General features: G+C 38.9%; 1 pseudogene; it reads left to right on the forward strand.

The window, feature by feature from the left end:
- Positions 1-1,392: 1,392 nt before the first annotated feature.
- Positions 1,393-10,206, forward strand: LOC147584048 (heterogeneous nuclear ribonucleoprotein A1 pseudogene; annotated as a pseudogene).
- Positions 10,207-20,926: the final 10,720 nt, after the last annotated feature.

Consider the following 20,926-nt stretch of genomic DNA (forward strand, 5'->3'; position numbering starts at 1 on the left):
ATAAGTGACTTTGGAATTATTCATTTTTAAACAATTAAATGAAAAAGGTAAATACGATTTTCTCAATTCATTTTGATATTTCTCCATTTTTCTCTACGGACTTCTTTCCACTTATGATACATCAAAGAAATACAGTCACTGATTTGTCTCTGTTGCCTACCATAATGTGCTTCTCTTCCATGGGCACCTTCTCTATTTCTCTCTGGCCCCGGGATTGTTGAAGCTGACAAAACATGAGTACTTGGCTTCGGCTCTCATGATGCTCGAAATGTGATAAGCTTTACTTAAAATTACAAACTCTACCGTTCTGAGAGCTAGTGGAAAGTCATATAAAACCATGTGTTAACTGAAGAGTGACATCAGCAAAATAGCAGCATAGGTTTCTTCTCTACAAACACCATCTTCCCCACAAAAATACCGGTTTAGACACTCACCGATGACAATGCCTTTCTGGAAGTCCAGAAGTCAAACGGAGAAGTCCCAGCTCACCCTTGGAGGAGAAAAAAGAAAACAAAACAAAACAAAAAAAAAAAAAAACCCACAAATCCAAGGTTGGCTGCACTGACAGAAAGTGGAAGTTTCACTTTACCCACACCGTCCTCCAAGGTGGAAAGCTCAGTGCCAAAAGAGACCCTCGGGCCTACAGTCTCTCCCTCAGGAGAAAGTGAGAGCCAGTCAGGGAGCACCTGCCTTTCTCAGCTGTGTGAGACGCGGCCCAAGAGGCCCACTTCTTTCTCCCCGCCCACAATGCTGCCCCGGTGCTGCCGGCCTGGGTCTGTCAGGGAGGGGAGGCGACGGCAGCAGCCAGGGCTCTCAGCGGACCTCACAGGGGGAAGCAGACGCTACTCATCCCTGCACAGATACCATCAGGAAGCCCATCAATGAGCCTCTTGGAAGACCTCCCCTGCGGATCCTCCCACCTGGCACACGCCCCCCCCCCCCCAACCGTCTCACACCTCACCTGCACACACGCTCACACAGTGGCTCTCAATTGTGCCCCCGGGGGGCGACTGTGAGCCTCTGCCGACAGCCAATGAGCACCCCGGATAGGCTGCGGACTCTGCAAGAAACAGAGTGGGAGCAAACGCGCAAACTAGAGCCTTCTGCACCGCCCCAGGAAAGATGAACGGGAGGCCTGTCAGCCTGCGCCCGACTTTGCATGACTGAGAGAAAGCGGACAATCCTCCAAGAAGGCCCCCCCAAGAGGAAACAAGAAGTCTGGAGCAGGCGTATTCATAGACAAGTTCTGGGAAAGCATCGGGATCTCTAAAAGGGCTGAAAGAAGGTTTTTCTCTACCAAAGCCAATTAGTAAAAAGTGGAGGAGGTGCCTGCTTCTTCATATGTGAAAACAGCAATGAAAGATTTCAAGGAATATGAAACATCGAGGAAACATGACACCATCCAAGGAACACAGTAATTTTCCAGTAACCGACCCCAAAGAAATGGCACCTGCAATGTGCTCAATGAAGAATTCAGAATGTTTGTTTTGGGTGCTTCTGTTTTACAAGGATAATTCAATGAAATCAGACAGATGAATACATAACGATGATGCCATATTTATGTATGCTATGTATATAATGAAATACTACCCAGCCATGAGAGAGGGAAATCCTGCCATTTTCAGTTACATGGACAGACCTAGAGGACATTGTGGTAAGTACAATGAGAACATTCATTACCAGGTCTGGGAGGATCCAATACACAGCATGGTGACAACAGTTATTAACACAGCGTTGTTGGGGCGCCTGGGTGGCGCAGTCGGTTAAGCGTCCGACTTCAGCCAGGTCACGATCTCGCGGTCCGTGAGTTCGAGCCCCGCGTCAGGCTCAGTCGGTTAAGCGTCCGACTTCAGCCAGGTCACGATCTCGCGGTCCGTGAGTTCGAGCCCCGCGTCAGGCTCTGGGCTGATGGCTCAGAGCCTGGAGCCTGTTTCCGATTCTGTGTCTCCCTCTCTCTCTGCCCCTCCCCCGTTCATGCTCTGTCTCTCTCTGTCCCAAAATAAATAAATAAATAAATAAATAAATAAATAAATAAATAAATAAATAAATAAATAAATAAAACAATAAATAAATAAATAAAACGTTGGAAAAAAAATACAGTGTTGTGTACTCCAAATTTGCTAAGAGTGTAGATCTTACGCACAAAATGGTAATTGTGTGAGGTGATGGAGGTGTTAATTAACCTGATTGTGGTAATCTTTTCCAAATGTATACATATGTGCTCTTTAAATATATTGTATTTGTAAGTTAAATCTCAATAAAGCTGAAAAAACACTAAAATATCATTAAATATACAGTAAGTAAATACACCCAAATAATTTTCATCTTTATAAATCCTAGATTTAAAATAAAATGATGATCTATCTTCTTTATATCGGAATAAATTTAGAAAATTAAAACGTCCTGGAGACTTCTTTGTTTTCTATATCCAAGGTATGAATTTATTAAAATGCTATTTTGGGACATATCACTTCTACATTATTTCACTAAGTAAAATCTCTTTCACAAGAACTGTGTACAGCACAAAGAGCTTGCTTAACACTTGAAAAACAGGTGTTCAAAGCACCTGTTTTGTTTGAAAAAACAAATGAAACAAAATTTGGAGGACAATTATACACTGCAACAACCAACCATAAGTTCTTTTTGGTTTATTAGATTATTATTTACTAACTTATTTTACACAGCAGACACTAAGGAGAGATTTTAGAATGTTAATATCAAGTAACTGACTACACTGTTTTTCAGTTTTCTTGATCTTTGGAGCAGTCTACATAAAAATAAATAGGATTATTTTAAGTAATGGCAATGAAGAGTGACTCAAATATTTTACGTATCTAGAGGTTTTTGCTCCTTTTTGAGCCATAAATAAAAATTTAATCTTGGGGCGCCTGGGTGGCGCAGTCGGTTAAGCGTCCGACTTCAGCCAGGTCACAATCTCGCGGTCCGTGAGTTCGAGCCCCGCGTCGGGGTCTGGGCTGATGGCTCAGAGCCTGGAGCCTGTTTCCGATTCTGTGTCTCCCTCTCTCTCTGCCCCTCGCTCGTTCATGCTCTGTCTCTCTCTGTCCCAAAAATAAATAAACGTTGAAAAAAAAAATTTAATCTTCAAAAGCTTTCTTGTAGAAAATAACACTGTCTTAAAAATCAAACAATAGATTTTTAATAAAATATTTGATTTTGCTTGGAATACATAATTAGGAATTTAGAAAAGCAGGGCACAATTATGGGGATATATACACATGGAAAGAGACATTTAATAAGCTATACATTAACTTAAATTAGCAAATACTCTTATGATAGCTTTATCCAGACCTAATATTGAATATGGATTTATAAATTGTGGGTCTGTAGCCTCCATTCTATTTTTTAACTATAATAAAAATATCGTGTGAGTGCTCTGCTACAAACCTTTTCTACCCAAGAACACTGAAACATATCTTTCACAGAAGACATACCCATCTTTACTTCTATGAATTTTGACAAAATAAGGTCTCTTCAAAAAACAGATGGTGACCGAATGGCATTATAGTTACATTCAAAATTACATGGACTTTCATATCTATATGAGCTCCACCAAGAAAATAAGAGGTGGATGGTATGAGATAAGTACTTAAAATTGTGGATTTTAGGGTAAATCCAGAACCAGAAACTACATCACCTCACAGAAAGTTTCATAAGCTACTTAGAATTCAATATATATTGTTTAAATAAAGCAAAAATATATTGTCATTGTGAAAAAATATAAGACACCCTTTCATGAAGATCCAAAGATAACCATTTAGTATCCTTAATATATATACACTATAGCTTTGTCTTCCCTCCTTCCCTTATTTTCTACCTTCCTTCTTTCCTGTCTGCCTTTTTCTCTCCCTACATCTCTCCTCCTCACCTTGTATCCTTCCTTCTGTCCTCCTGTTTGTTACTTACTTATTGTCCTTTAGTTCCACATCTGCCCTTGTGCGCTGGAATCTGTATTTCCAGGACTGAGAATGTGGCTGGTGGCTTCCCACTACTCCTGACATTAAGAAGCACTGGCAGGAGATTAAAGAGCAAGAGGAAGAGAGAGGACAACCATCTTCTGATTCTGACATGTGAAGGTCACCATCAGTACCAGAGTTCACTGACACCACACTGCGGGGGGCAAAGAAGGAGGGAGATGTACCTGGCCTTTTTGATGGTTCTATCTTTGGCTGAAATAGCACCTCATCAGTGGATCCAGAACCTACCATGAAAATATGTCCAACAGCCCAGCTGTAGAACAGCTCTGCAGACCCCAACACAGGAACATCAGCAGTTTCTCATCACTGTGCCTCACTCTTCCTTCCTGTCTGTTTTCCCCGGCCCCACCCTGTTCCACTCCATCCCTCTCCCTTCTTTTCTTCTATCCTTCTACCACTTTATCCACAATCTTCTGCAATAAATTACCTCTCTTTGAGGTAATGTCTACACCTATTTCTCTTTCCCTCACTGGGCTTTGCCTATCTATCTGTCTATCTATCTATCTATCTATCTATCTATCTATCATTAAAAAATAAACAGAGGCATATTTTGTTTTTCGGATTTTTTTTAAAGAGTTTATTTGGGCAAACATTGATTCGAATCAGGAAGGAGCCAATCTAGCAGAAAAAAAGGAGCTCTAAGGAGATGTACAAAATGAAGAAGCCAGAAGGGAATAGGAACAAAGAAGCTATACTAGGCAAAAGAGCAGGTTGATCATTGAAAAGTGACTTTCCTTTAGCAAATGGCAGGCATGTATCAGGCAATTTTCCTAACTGGTGCTGATCAAGAGAATCCTGACTTACTGGTTTAAGATTCCATTTCTGGGAAAGCCAAAACTATAAGTTGCCTCAGCTTAGTGCTGAGAGGCTTAACCTAAGCAACTCTATTTAGGGCCAGTTGTCTTCTTTTTTTAACACTATTTATCATCTATCTATCAATAGATCATATATATCATCTCTTTATATATTACTTCATATATTATGACATATGAAACATAAATATTATGCGTGTAGTGTTTTACAAATGTTTATGTACCTATAATAATATACTGTGGATAGCATTACATATCAACAGGTATTCTCCAAAAATGCATTTATGCTAGTTTATTTGGCCAACCTTCTATAACTGAACATTGATTGAGCTGTTTCTAAGGTATTCTTATAGACAATATCGCAATTGTATAGATAATGTTTGCACATATACTTATTGTTACTGTCCTAGAACAGGACTTCCAAAAGGCATTTTTTGAAAACTTTTGCTGTGTACTGACATTTTTTTCTAAGGGTAACATCAAACTCACTCTTCCTCCTGAAGTTAATTAGAATACCTATTTCCCTCATATAATTATCTCAAATGTTATTCTTTATTTTATTCTGACACTTAATTAGTAAAAATGCCATTGTTTTGACTTCCAATGAGGCAGGATACATCTGTTATATATATGTAATATTTTATAACATATATATTTTATATTTTTTAAATGGCCCATGAGGACTTTTGCTCCCTACTTTCCTGGAATGTTTGCTTTATTTTTCTTCTTTAAAATGTTACATTTCTTTCCAGAGTGCACACTAAACTTTATTTTACATCAGTGTTGATCTTTTTATTTATTTCTATTTTGTGTTTCCTTTTATTTAAAAAATCACTATTAGTGAACGTAAAAGTTATTTTAAGTATAATTTTTAAACTATGTGATGTATTTACATTTATCTTTTTTTAAAATGAGTTTTGTCTCTGTTTATCAGGCTTAAAAGAACTTTCCTAATAGATGTTTACAAAGATCTGCAAATATATTTTCTTCTGATTAATACCACTATTCATCTATTTACCAAAATCAGAAGTCAGGGGTTCATATTTGATAAATTTATTTTCCTTACTTACATAACAATTTCTGTTGATTCTACCTCCAAAATGTTTCCCAAACCTATCCACATGTCATATAAATTGCCTTCGCCCTCCTCCCCACTATTTTCATCCCCAGAAATAACACAGTCGCTATTGAGCTGGTCTTTCCAGTTCCATTCTTGCTTCCTAATCAATTACCCACAATCTGAGTCATCATTATAAATAGAGTCCTCTAATCCTTTTCTAAAATCCTCTAGTACCTTACCTTATCTTAGTATTAAGCCGAAAACCTTCCCCTGCTTGACTTGAGCCCTCACAAACATCCCCAATCTCATTTGATGACTGAAGACAGAGCCTTCAGTCTTTAGCTTCTTAACACCCTACCTCTCTATTGCTTCTCAGAAAGCATTAGCCACCATCCCCCCTTTTTTTACTTTGCCACATTGGGACTTTCCTCTTGGTGTTTCTGTTCCTTGGTGACATTCTTCCCTTTGCTCTTCACATCAGTTACGTCACAATCTACACTTCTCCTTCTCACCTCAGCCTTTAACAGCCTGCTTGTTTCTATTTCATAAACCCATTTTTTTCTTTCTTAAAAACTTGTTTAAGGAATCCTTTCTTTTCTATATGAATTCTCTATCTACCTCATGAGAGTGTAAATACGATGTAAGATTTATGAAAGAAAAAAATCCTATGTTGTTCACTGTGGTACTGTAATCCTGTCATAATATTTGACATAAAGTAGATGATAAGTAAGTGACTATTTGCCTAAAGAAGGAAAAAAATGAATCTTCATTTTTCAAATGAATCATTTGAGGCTTAGAAAAGTGGTTTAATTTTTTTTCAATGTTAAGCCATCATTTTCTCACTAACTTAATGTGCGTGTGTGTTTTAATAGTTTAGTGATTATTGCAAAGAAAACAGACATCCCCTATAGTTTTAGAAGACAAATCTTTCTAACTTAGATATCATATAAGGGGCTTATCTATGGGATTCAGATATAGTCAGTCTTAACTATATATCCCTTCCCGTATATGGCTTTATAAGTCACATTAATGACTTTGAGCTTCATACTAAGGATTATGAGAAATCATCCAGGTCTTTTGTTGGAAAGCTATTTAATTGGAAAGCATATATATATATATATATATATATATATATATATACATATATATATGTATATATATATATATATAAATACATATATATTTAATTGGAAAGCATATATATACATGTATATATATATACATATATATATACATGTATATATATGCTTTCCAATTAAATATATATGTATATTTATATGTATATGTATATATTATATATATAAATATATATGTATATATATATACATACATATGTATATATATATACATATATATATGCACCTTGTGGGAATTTGGACTCGATGACCTCTGAGATTTATTCTGAAACTATGTTCCATGATTCTGTGACTTAACATTTTAAAGGCATCCGTTCTAATATTCAACTAGGAAAAATTACCAACAAAGACTTCTTTGTATATATTCTGTTAGAATCCTATGTTTGTAATCAAATAATGTGAGTCCTAAACATTTTTTTTAAATTGTTTCATTAGAATTTATTTTAATCTTATTAACATGTCTGAAGTATAGCAAAGTTCTGTCAGAGAGTTTGAGAGAATAATTTTAAGCTCTAATCTGTTAGGCATATTGCACCATATGATAGAGAAGTAGACTGTATATTCTTGCTCAGTTTTTAGACCATGTATGTGCAAATATTACATCTAACTTCATATTAGATTTCGCAAAAGAGAAACATGTAATTAGTATATAGAACATTTATACTTAAGAAAAAATGAACTAAACTCTTCTCTCTTCTAGGTCTTGCTGTAGATGGCTTTTGTTTGTTTTCCCATTAAGGCATCTCATATCAAAGAGATCTTTTGGAACTCTCTTATCCAAAAATAACCCAAATCCTCATATGTCACCTCTATCTTATTACTCAGTTTTGTTATGTTTGTGGAACTATTTTCTCTTTGAAGGTATTTATTTATTAACTTTCCTTCTTTGTCTGTATGTAAATGCCATGAGAGTATTGACCTCATCTGTTTTGTTTCCTTCATATAATCCCAATGCCTAAAGTGGTTGTTTGCTCACAAAAAGAAACTGTCAAACAAATGAAAGGCTGACTGAATAAACGGTTATGTTAAGTTATAAAAATCATATTTCAAATCTAAGTTTTGCTAATTATATGGCTTACTTGCTAGTTACGGGGCTTTGGTCAAATCATTAACCATGGGGGCCTTAGGTTCCCTACTTATTAAAGGAAATATTCCTTCAAAGCATTGTTTTAGTGTTAGAATGAGATAATGAATGTGAAAATACTTAGCAAACTGTAACAAATAAATGAAAATCTAAGAAATTACTATTTGTATCCTGTTGAAGAAAAATCATTTATCATCAAGGACATTTTTGAGGTAACTTGAACTCAATTAAAAATATAAGTACTCTAACCACTTCTAAACAAAGTATGTAAGAAAGATTAATTAAAATGTATTCTACCTATTGGGGCACCTGGATGGCTCAGTCATTTAATTGCCCAACTGTTGATTTCAGCTCAGGTCATGATCTCACGGTTCATGAATTCAAGTCCCACATTGGTCTCTGTGCTCATAGCACAGAGCCTGCTTGGGATTCTCTCCCTCATTTTCTCTCTGCCCTTCTCCCCCAACCCCCCCAAAGTAAATAAATAAACTTTAAAATAAAAAAAATAAATGTATTCTACCATCAAATTTGACTATTTCACAGTGAAACTGAACATGTCCATTGACAAAATAAATGTTAAGTTTAAACTATCAAGCCTAAAGTTGAAATTGGCACCTGGAGACAGTGACATATTGCTATTTGTTATTCTTATCGTTATTTAATACAATCACATTTTGAATAAATTAATTTTGCCAGATATGTTGTTAATTTATACAGATCCCTATTGATTCAGCATATATGTTGCTTCCCCCAAAGCCTCGCATTTGCAAATAAAAACAAAATTTTACTTAGGTGGCAGACATATTGGTTAGATTACTCCTTTTTGCCTGAGGACACCACCAAATAAGTGTGAGTATCATTAAAGCCTCCCCTCCCATCATCTAAGTCTAAGACAGCATCTCCCAAAGAGCCTGAATAACTGTGGAAACTCTTCATCAGAGGTTTGAGCTTTGAAAACAATTGGTGAGAGTGTGAGAAGCCATTTTGAGCAATAGGAAATGCTTACGGACCATGTGGGGATGAGAGATCCAAATTCCAAGTGCTCCAGAGACTTTGGGTTTGTCACGTTTGCACCTGTGGAGGAGGTAGATACAGCCATGAAATCAAGGCCACACAAGGTGAATGGAAGAGTTGTGGAACCAAACAGAAGAGAATAATCTCAAGAGAAGATTCTCAAAGACCTGGTGCCCACTTAACTGTGAAAAAATGTTGGGGGAACCTAGGTGGCTCAGTTGGTTACGTGACCGACTTCAGCTTAGGTCATGATCTTGTGGTTCATGAGTTCAAGCCCTGTGTTGGGCTCTGTGCTGACAGCTCAGAGCTGGAGCCTACTTCAGATTCTGTGTCTCCCTCTCTCTCTCTGCCCTTCCCCTGCTTGTTCTCTCTCTCTCTCTCTCTCTCTCTCTCTTTTTCAAAACTAAACATTAAAAAATAATAAAAAAAAGATTGTTCTTCATAGCATTAAAGAAGACACTGAAGAACATCATGTAAGAGATTATTTGGAACAGTATGGGAAAATTGAAGTGATTGAAATCATGACTGACTGAGTCAGTGGCAAGAAGAGAAGCTTTGCCTTTGTAACATTTGATGACCATGTCCACAGACAAGGTTGTCATTCAAAAATACCATAGTGTGAATGGCCACCACTGTGAAGTAAGGAAACCCTTATCTAAGCAAGAGATAGCTAGTGTTTCATCCGGCCAAAGAGGTCCAAGTGGTTCTGGAAACTTGAATGACAACTTTGGTCATGGAGGAAACTCCAGTGGGTGAGATGGCTTTGGTGGAATTCAAGGTAGTGGTGGATAGGGTGGCAGTGGGCTGGCTATCATGGATTTGTTAATGAAAGAAACAGCTTTGGAGGTGGTAGAAGCTATAATAATTTTGGCAATTACAACCATCCATTTTCAAATTTTGGACCCAGAAAAGTAGGAAATTTTAGAGGCAGAAGACCTGGCCCCTCTGGTGGTGGAGACCAATTCTTTGCCAAACCACGAAACCAAAGTGGTTATGGTGGTTCCAGCAGGAGCAGTAGTTATGGCAGTGGCAGAAGGTTCAAATTACTGGCAGAAAACAAAGCTTAGCAGGAGAGGAGAGCTGGAGAAGTGACAGGGAAAGTACAGGTTACAGCAGACTTGTGAACTCAGACAGGCACAGCGGTGGCAGGGCCTAGCTGTTATGAGGAAGACATGTTTTAGACAATACTCATGTGAATGGGCAAAAAACTCAAGGACTGTATTTGTAATTAATTGTATAACAGGCTATTTAGTTTCTGTTCTGTGGAAAGTGTAAGTCATTCCAACGAAGGGTTTTACTGAAGTGTTTGTTTGTTTGTTTGTTTGTTTGTTTTCACACATGCTGCTGATTGCTAAATATAATAGTCTGATCCTAACACTGAATAAATGTCCTTTTAGAAATGTGCTATGTAAAGTCAGTCTACTCTGAAGCCATCTCTTGGTAAACTACCCCAACGCTGTGAAGTTAGAATTTCTTCAGGGTGATGGCAGGTTCCATTCGAAATGTATTTGCAACCTGCTTGAGCACAGAAGCCATTGTCTCCACAAACCTTGGTGTAGTTGAACTGACAGTTAATGTGGTGTGATGTGGGGATTACCATTAAAAGTGTCCCCCAAACAAAGTCCTGGAGTTTATTTGGTTCTTCATCTGATTGTTGGAACATCCTCTGCAATATATCTAAATTGAATTATGGTATCAGATAAAATTACAGATGGGATTAAAACTTGTATATCGTCGGGGCGCCTGGGTGGTGCAGTCGGTTAAGCGTCCGACTTCAGCCAGGTCACGATCTCGCGGTCCGTGAGTTCGAGCCCCGCATCAGGCTCTGGGCTGATGGCTCAGAGCCTGGAGCCTGTTTCCGATTCTGTGTCTCCCTCTCTCTCTGCCCCTCCCCCGTTCATGCTCTGTCTCTCTCTGTCCCAAAAATAAATAAACGTTGAAAAAAAAAATTTAAAAAAAAAAAACTTGTATATCGTCTATCATGTGTAATAAATAAATGGTTTAATATTCTATTGAAAAAAATTACTTAGGAGAGATTTTTCTTGAATATATAATTGCCTTTCATACTTGGAACCTTAAGATACACTAAATCTAAACAGATTATACGTGGTAAAATCCACACAATATTTTGTTTATAATTATCACTCAATCAACATTTTAAGTATAATAATTTTTGAAGGTATAAAAAGTGGAATTTGTATTTAAATCTCAAAGATATTTTCTGACAACCAATTTCATTACATAAAAACACAAGGGTATTAATTCCGAGACCAAATGTCAGTTTCATATATTAAAATGTGTATTATATATGCCTCAAATTCAAGTATATATGCATGAAGTAAGCACAGCTTGCCTCTAGAGCTACCAATAATTGATAATTCCAGCATAAGCAATCTGATTTACTCAAATTAATGCATCTAGGGGCTTTAATTTTCCATATTTGTGCTTAAAGCATTACTTGATGTGGATTTAACAGGCAAAAGTTAATATTTTTATCTTTATTCAGCTGAAAAATCTAAGAAAAGTGTTGCCTGACAATCATAAAACAAAAGCAGAGAAGAGCCTGTGCCAACCAATCCTTGTTCTGTGGTCAGTTTGGCTTAGTTTCCTCTAATATCTAGCAACAGAGGCCATGATGTGGAATTAAAAGCATTCTTACTACATACACAGACTGATTGTGTGGTATGATTCTGCTCTTCCTAAGACAGCCCATGAATTCCTATAGCCCTTGGTGCCACCCAGTGCTAATTATTTCAATATTTCCGAGAGCCTGCCGTATTCACGATGACATGGTAAGTGCGGAAGAAGATCCAAATTTGAATAAAATACTCTCTCTGAATTTAAGTTATTTATGATAAAATAGGTGCGACACATATGCCCTGTCAAACAAAATGTATAAGAAATTCTTTATCAGGCTACAAAAGTAATTCACTAGGAATAAGAAAAAGGGAAGATGACTTCTAAAGAAGAAGTCATATACACTAAGAACACCCTCTTCACTTCTAATTCTCCCCTTCTTTTATTCTTCCTATATTACAATACTGCACTTAATAGCAACAGCAATGCTAGATCTTCACATGATCTCTTGCCTAATCTTTACACTACTCTGAGGAAGTAATGATAGTAAGGTCATTTACCAAAAATTGAACTGTCTCTCAACATTGTTACAATACTAATTAAGGTCACCTTGCTGGTATCAAGGTCAGAACTCAAACCCAGAACTGTGTGATTCCAAAGCATAATCTTTTATCCACCTTGCTATACTGGTGTTCACACTTCATTTTGAAGGAAAACGGGAAACTGTTTTGCAGGATTGGACAAAGGGCATTTGACTCTGAGGGAACATGGGGTACAAATAAAGACACTGAGCTGTGAGCCTACATGGTGTCGTGAAAGGACAGATAGTTTGAATGAGGCTGGAGGTAAGAGGTACCTGGTAAGAGTAGCAGAAAATGAAACTGAAAAGACTTAGGACCAGATCATAGAGCACCTTTCTAAGGAAGTAGAATTTTATTTTTAAAAATTGTGGTGCCAATATTATTTTTCTTCAGCAGATAATAACATTATTTTATATGCAATACAGTAAAGACTGTTCAATGTATGACATTTAAAAGGCATCAAATAAATGTCTAATAAATCAAATAATGGGATGAAGTCGAGGATCTATTACAGTATCCTTAGGAAGACAGGAAGCAAGTTCATAAACTATGGCAGTAGAAAGAACATTAGATTCATTAGACTAAGAGTAAGGAAAACTTCGTTTAAACCAACCTTAGCCATTAACTAACTTGGAGATAGTTTTTTGCTTGTTTGGTTGATTGGGGTTTTTTTGCCTCCACAAAGCCTCAGAGCTCTCATTTGAACTCATATAAAGAATAGGGAAATAAAAATCCCCAAAGTTTCTTAGCTCTAAAATTATATGACTTTGATCTAGTAATAGGAAAGGGTACACATTTCTTTTTAACTAAAATAATTGCAAGTATAACCATATCAGACCTTTGTTGTCTATGGGATGTATTTGTCACAAGGGGCAAATGATTTCTTTTTTCCATGTTTATTTATTTTTGAGAGAGAGAGAGACAGAGCACAAGTGGGGGAGAGGCAGAGATAGAGGGAGACACAGAATCTGAAGCAGGCTCCAGGCTCTGAGCTGTCAGCACAGAGCCCAATGCGGGGCTCAAACCTACGAACCATGAGATCATGACCTGAGCTGAAGTCGGACGCTTCACCGACTGAGCTACCAAGGTGCCCCAGGGGCACATGATTTCTATGAGAGAGGCAGTAATAATATCATTCATGTGGATGCTAAATATGAGTGAGGAGTATTTCTGTGAAAATAATGAGTTCAGGTTGGAGCATGAATGGCAGATTAAAGCAGACTCATTGAAAATGCCCAACGAACAGCCACACTGCAAATCAGGAGCACAGGCACATGCTCCAAACTGGAGGTATGATCTAAGATAACATACCTGGGGGTTACAGCTGAAGCATCATGAGGAAGTTGATAAAATCCAGAGAAAATTATTGGAGTAGAAGGAAGGAATCAGTGGCACAAATAGATGCCTTAAAGAAAATGTATCAGGGAGAGAGGGAAGATGGCGGCGTAGGAGGACGCTGGGCTCACCGCGCGTCCTGCTGATCACTTAGATTCCACCTACACCTGCCTAAATAACCCAGAAAACCACCAGAGGATTAGCAGAACGGAGTCGCCGGAGCCAAGCACAGACGAGAGGCCCACGGAAGAGGGTAGGAAGGGCGGTGAGGCGGTGCGCGCTCCACGGACTGGCGGGAGGGAGCCCGGGCAGAGGGGCGGCTCGCCGGCCAAGCAGAGCCCCCGAGTCTGGCTGGCAAAAAGCAGAGGGGCCTGACGGACTGTGTTCTGACAGCAAGCGCGACTTAGCGTCTGGGAGGTCATAAGTGAACAGCTCTGCTCAGAAAGCGGGAAGGCTGGAGGACAAAGGGAAGGAGAGCTGCTGAGCCCCCGGACGACAGAGCTCAGTTTGGTGGGGAACAAAGGCGCTCGCCAGCGCCATCTCCCCCGCCCATCCCCCAGCCAAAATCCCAAAGAGAACCAGTTCCTGCCAGGGAACTTGCTGGCTCCGCGCAAACACCCAACTCTGCGCTTCTGCGGAGCCAAACCTCCGGCAGCGGATCTGACTCCCTCCTGCTGCCACAGGGCCCCTCCTGAAGTGGATCACCTAAGGAGAAGCAAGCTAAGCCTGCCCCTCCTGCCCCCATGCACCTTGCCTACCCACCCCAGCTAAGACGCCAGATCCCCAGCATCACAAGCCTGGCAGTGTGCAAGTAGCCCACACAGGCCACCCCACCCCACCGTGAATCCCGCCCCTAGGAGAGGGGAAGAGAAGGCACACACCAGTCTGACTGTGGCCCCAGCGGTGGGCTGGGGGCAGACATCAGGTCGGACTGCGGCTCCGCCCACCAACTCCAGTTATACACCACAGCACAGGGGAAGTGCCCTGCAGGTCCTCACCATGCCAGGGACTATCCAAAATGACCAAGCGGAAGAATTCCCCTCAGAAGAATCTCCAGGAAATAACAACAGCTAATGAGCTGATCAAAAAGGATTTAAATAATATAACAGAAAGTGAATTTAGAATAATAGTCATAAAATTAATCACTGGGCTTGAAAACAGTATAGCTGACAGCAGAGAATCTCTTGCTACAGAGATCAAGGGACTAAGGAACAGTCACGAGGAGCTGAAAAACGCTTTAAACGAAATGCATAACAAAATGGAAACCACCACGGCTCGGATTGAAGAGGCAGAGGAGAGAATAGGTGAACTAGAAGATAAAGTTATGGAAAAAGAGGAAGCTGAGAAAAAGAGAGATAAAAAAATCCAGGAGTATGAGGGGAAAATTAGAGAACTAAGTGATACACTAAAAAGAAATAATATACGCATAATTGGTATCCCAGAGGAGGAAGAGAGAGGGAAAGGTGCTGAAGGGGTACTTGAAGAAATCATAGCTGAGAACTTCCCTGAACTGGGGAAGGAAAAAGGCATTGAAATCCAAGAGGCACAGAGAACTCCCTTCAGACGTAACTTGAATCGATCTTCTGCACGACATATCATAGTGAAACTGGCAAAATACAAGGATAAAGAGAAAATTCTGAAAGCAGCAAGGGGTAAACGTGCCCTCACATATAAAGGGAGACCTATAAGACTCGTGACTGATCTCTCTTTTGAAACTTGGCAGGCCAGAAAGAATTGGCACGAGAGTTTCAGTGTGCTAGACAGAAAAAATATGCAGCCGAGAATCCTGTATCCAGCAAGTCTGTCATTTAGAATAGAAGGAGAGATAAAGGTCTTCCCAAACAAACAAAAACTGAAGGAATTTGTCACCACTAAACCAGCCCTCCAAGAGATCCTAAGGGGGACCCTGTGAGACAAAGTACCAGAGACATCACTACAAGCATAAAACATACAGACATCACAATGACTCTAAACCCATATCTTTCTATAATAACACTGAATGTAAATGGATTAAACGCGCCAACCAAAAGACATAGGGTATCAGAATGGATAAAAAAACAAGACCCATCTATTTGCTGTCTACAAGAGACTCATTTTAGACCTGAGGACACCTTTAGATTGAGAGTGAGGGGATGGAGATCTATTTATCATGCTACTGGAAGCCAAAAGAAAGCTGGAGTAGCCATCCTTATATCAGACAAACTAGACTTTAAATTAAAGGCTGTAACAAGAGATGAAGAAGGACATTATATAATAGTGACAGGGTCTATCCATCAGGAAGAGCTAACAATTATAAATGTCTATGCGCCGAATACCGGAGCGCCCAAATATATAAAACAATTACTCATAAACATAAGCAACCTTATTGATAAGAATGTGGTAATTGCAGGGGACTTTAACACCCCACTTACAGAAATGGATAGATCATCTAGACACACGGTCAATAAAGAAACAAGGGCCCTGAATGAGACATTGGATCAGATGGACTTGACAGATATATTTAGAACTCTGCATCCCAAAGCAACAGAATATACTTTCTTCTCGAGTGCACATGGAACATTCTCCAAGATAGATCATATACTGGGTCACAAAACAGCCCTTCATAAGTTTACAAGAATTGAAATCATACCATGCATACTTTCAGACCACAATGCTATGAAGCTTGAAATCAACCACAGAAAAAAGTCTGGAAAACCTCCAAAAGCATGGAGGTTAAAGAACACCCTACTAACGAATGAGTGGGTCAATCAGGCAATTAGAGAAGAAATTAAAAAATATATGGAAACAAACGAAAATGAAAATACAACAATCCAAACGCTTTGGGACGCAGCGAAGGCAGTCCTGAGAGGAAAATACATTGCAATCCAGGCCTATCTCAACAAACAAGAAAAATCCCAAATACAAAATCTAACAGCACACCTAAAGGAAATAGAAGCAGAACAGCAAAGGCAGCCTAAACCCAGCAGAAGAAGAGAAATAATAAAGATCAGAGCAGAAATAAACAATATAGAATCTAAAAAAACTGTAGAGCAGATCAACGAAACCAAGAGTTGTTTTTTTGAAAAAATAAACAAAATTGACAAACCTCTAGCCAGGCTTCTCAAAAAGAAAAGGGAGATGACCCAAATAGATAAAATCATGAATGAAAATGGAATGATTACAACCAATCCCTCAGAGATACAAACAATTATCAGGGAATACTATGAAAAATTATATGCCAACAAATTGGACAACCTGGAAGAAATGGACAAATTCCTGAACACCCACATTCTTCCAAAACTCAATCAGGAGGAAATAGAAAGCTTGAACAGACCCATCACCAGCGAAGAAATTGAATCGGTTATCAAAAATCTCCCAACAAATAAGAGTCCAGGACCAGATGGCTTCCCAGGGGAGTTCTACCAGACGTTTAAAGCAGAGATAATACCTATCCTTCTCAAGCTATTCCAAGAAATAGAAAGGGAAGGAAAACTTCCAGACTCATTCTATGAAGCCAGTATTACTTTGATTCCTAAACCAGACAGAGACCCAGTAAAAAAAGAGAACTACAGGCCAATATCCCTGATGAATATGGATGCCAAAATTCTCAATAAGATACTAGCAAATCGAATTCAACGGCATATAAAAAGAATTATTCACCATGATCAAGTGGGATTCATTCCTGGGATGCAGGGCTGGTTCAACATTCGCAAATCAATCAACGTGATACATCACATTAACAAAAAAAAAGAGAAGAACCATATGATCCTGTCAATCAATGCAGAAAAGGCCTTTGACAAAATCCAGCACCCTTTCTTAATAAAAACTCTTGAGAAAGTCGGGATAGAAGGAACATACTTAAAGATCATAAAAGCCATTTATGAAAAGCCCACAGCTAACATCATCCTCAACGGGAAAAACTGAGAGCTTTTTCCCTGAGATCAGGAACACGACAGGGATGCCCACTCTCACCGCTGTTGTTTAACATAGTGCTGGAAGTTCTAGCATCAGCAATCAGACAACAAAAGGAAATCAAAGGCGTCAAAATTGGCAAAGATGAAGTCAAGCTTTCGCTCTTTGCAGATGACATGATATTATACATGGAAAATCCGATAGACTCCACCAAAAGTCTGCTAGAACTGATACATGAATTCAGCAAAGTTGCAGGATACAAAATCAATGTACAGAAATCAGTTGCATTCTTATACACTAACAATGAAGCAACAGAAAGACAACTAAAGAAACTGATCCCATTCACAATTGCACCAAGAAGCATAAAATACCTAGGAATAAATCTAACCAAAGATGTAAAGGATCTGTATGCTGAAAACTATAGAAAGCTTATGAAGGTAATTGAAGAAGATTTAAAGAAATGGAAAGACATTCCCTGCTCATGGATTGGAAGAATAAATATTGTCAAAATGTCAATACTACCCAAAGCTATCTACACATTCAATGCAATCCCAATCAAAATTGCACCAGCATTCTTCTCGAAACTAGAACAAGCAATCCTAAAATTCATATGGAACCACAAAAGGCCCCGAATAGCCAAAGTAATTTTGAAGAAGAAGACCAAAGCAGGAGGCATCACAATCCCAGACTTTAGCCTCTACTACAAAGCTGTCATCATCAAGACAGCATGGTATTGGCACAAACACAGACACATAGACCAATGGAATAGAATAGAAACCCCAGAACTAGACCCACAAACGTATGGCCAACTCATCTTTGACAAAGCAGGAAAGAACATCCAATGGAAAAAAGACAGTCTCTTTAACAAATGGTGCTGAGAGAACTGGACAGCAACATGCAGAAGGTTGAAACTAGACCACTTTCTCACACCATTCACAAAAATAAACTCAAAATGGATAAAGGACCTGAATGTGAGACAGGAAACCATCAAAACCTTAGAGGAGAAAGCAGGAAAAGACCTCTCTGACCTCAGCCGTAGCAATCTCTTACTCGACACATCCCCAAAGGCAAGGGAATTAAAAGCAAAAGTGAATTACTGGGACCTAATGAAGATAAAAAGCTTCTGCACAGCAAAGGAAACAACCAACAAAACTAAAAGGCAACCAACGGAATGGGAAAAGATATTTGCAAATGACATATCGGACAAAGGGCTAGTATCCAAAATCTATAAAGAGCTCACCAAACTCCACACCCGAAAAGCAAATAACCCAGTGAAGAAATGGGCAGAAAACATGAATAGACACTTCTCTAAAGAAGACATCCGGATGGCCAACAGGCACATGAAAAGATGTTCAGCGTCGCTCCTTATCAGGGAAATACAAATCAAAACCACACTCAGATATCACCTCACGCCAGTCAGAGTGGCCAAAATGAACAAATCAGGAGACTATAGATGCTGGAGAGGATGTGGAGAAACGGGAACCCTCCTGCACTGTTGGTGGGAATGCAAATTGGTGCAGCCGCTCTGGAAAGCAGTGTGGAGGTTCCTCAGAAAATTAAAAATAGACCTACCCTATGACCCAGCAATAGCACTGCTAGGAATTTATCCAAGGGACACAGGAGTACTGATGCATAGGGGCACTTGTACCCCAATGTTCATAGCAGCACTCTCAACAATAGCCAAATTATGGAAAGAGCCTAAATGTCCATCAACTGATGAATGGATAAAGAAATTGTGGTTTATATACACAATGGAATACTACGTGGCAATGAGAAAAAATGAAATATGGCCTTTTGTAGCAACGTGGATGGAACTGGAGAGTGTGATGCTAAGTGAAATAAGCCATACAGAGAAAGACAGATACCATATGGTTTCACTCTTATGTGGATCCTGAGAAACTTAAGAGAAACCCATGGGGGAGGGGAACAAAAAAAAAAAAAAAAAGAGGTTAGAGTGGGAGAGAGCCAAAGCATAAGAGACTGTTGAGAACTGAGAACAAACTAAGGGTTGATGGGGGGTGGGAGGGAGGAGAGGGTGGGTGATGGGTACTGAGGAGGGCACCTTTTGGGATGAGCACTGGGTGTTGTATGGAAACCAATTTGACAATAAATTTCATATATAAATAAAAAAAAAAAAAGAAAATGTATCAGTGGAGGGGACTGTGAATTTTTTAAAAATAGTTTCATTTGCTAAAGGGTCTGAAGCCGAAGAATAATGGGCTAAAGAGTTTTAAAAGGAAAAACTGAATGCAGCACAAGTATTTCAATATTATTTGGAGATGTAGGAAAGAAGAAAATCTGTAAGGCCTCTTTAGTGTGTAAGCAAGATCCAATAAAGATGTTTTAGAACTAATGCAAGCTAACTAGATATCCTACACTAGGATAAAGTCATTTTGCATGTGTTGAGTATTCAGAAATACATGGTGAACTGAACCAAATAAGATCTAGTTGGACAAAAAGGTGAAAATAGAAAACAACCATTTAAAAAAGTATTGACAACATAGAAAGCTAAAGATATATAATAGAGAAAGTCAAGAGGAGAGAAAAAGAGGAACGGTATCATCAATAAAATTATAACAAATAAATAAATATAAAAATAAATTGGGACGGGGAGCCTGGGTGGCTCTGTCGGTTGAGCATCCAACTCTTGAGTCAGGCTTAGGTCATGACCTCTCAGTTCATGGGTTTGAGCTCCAAGTCAGCCTCTGTGCGGACACTGCAGAGCCCGCTTGAGATTCTTTCGAGATTCTTTCTCTCCCTTTCTCTCTTCCTGTCTCTCTGCCTCTCCCCGTACTCCCTCCCTCTCTCTCTCTCAAAATAGATAAATAAACATAAAAAAATAAATTGGGATATAGTATTTAAAAAAGAGGAAAAACAAAACAGGTAAATATGCTAATTAACTTCAGGAATGCAAGGATTGGGCAAGTGTAGAGGTAAGGTGAGTCAAAGAACGTCTTCTCTGATGGTTTATCTTTTATATATACATACAATTATATACATATATAACTGACAAAATTTGGTACCATGGATGAGAATGCTGAGTGGCCGGGCAGTAAAGGTTTAGAATTTCCTGAGAAAGACTGGGCATTTACACACATCAAGGAAATCTGAGCCAAATGTGGATAGCATGAAATTCTAATGCAGTCCAACATGAGGAGTCTCCACATATCTTGGCTCTCTTCAACTAAGCTTGTACAACCCAGGAAAAGGAGAATACAAGAGGGGTAACACATGATAGACATGTAATCAATATTCAGTTTCTTTCCCCTTGCTTCTCCAAGTATAATGTGCTTTCAAAGCACAGAATGCTGAACTAAATCATAGGTAAATGTAGTTGGGCATCCAAGCACCTAGGAGACCAGATTGCCAGAAAAGCCATCTGCATACTAGTGAAGTTTTCCAGAATGGAGACTGGCGTGGAGTTTCTAACTTTATTGCAAG

The sequence above is a fragment of the Puma concolor genome, chromosome A1 (assembly GCF_028749965.1).
Source record: "Puma concolor isolate L17-30 chromosome A1, mPumCon1.1.hap2, whole genome shotgun sequence".
Taxonomy (NCBI): Eukaryota; Metazoa; Chordata; class Mammalia; order Carnivora; family Felidae; genus Puma; species Puma concolor.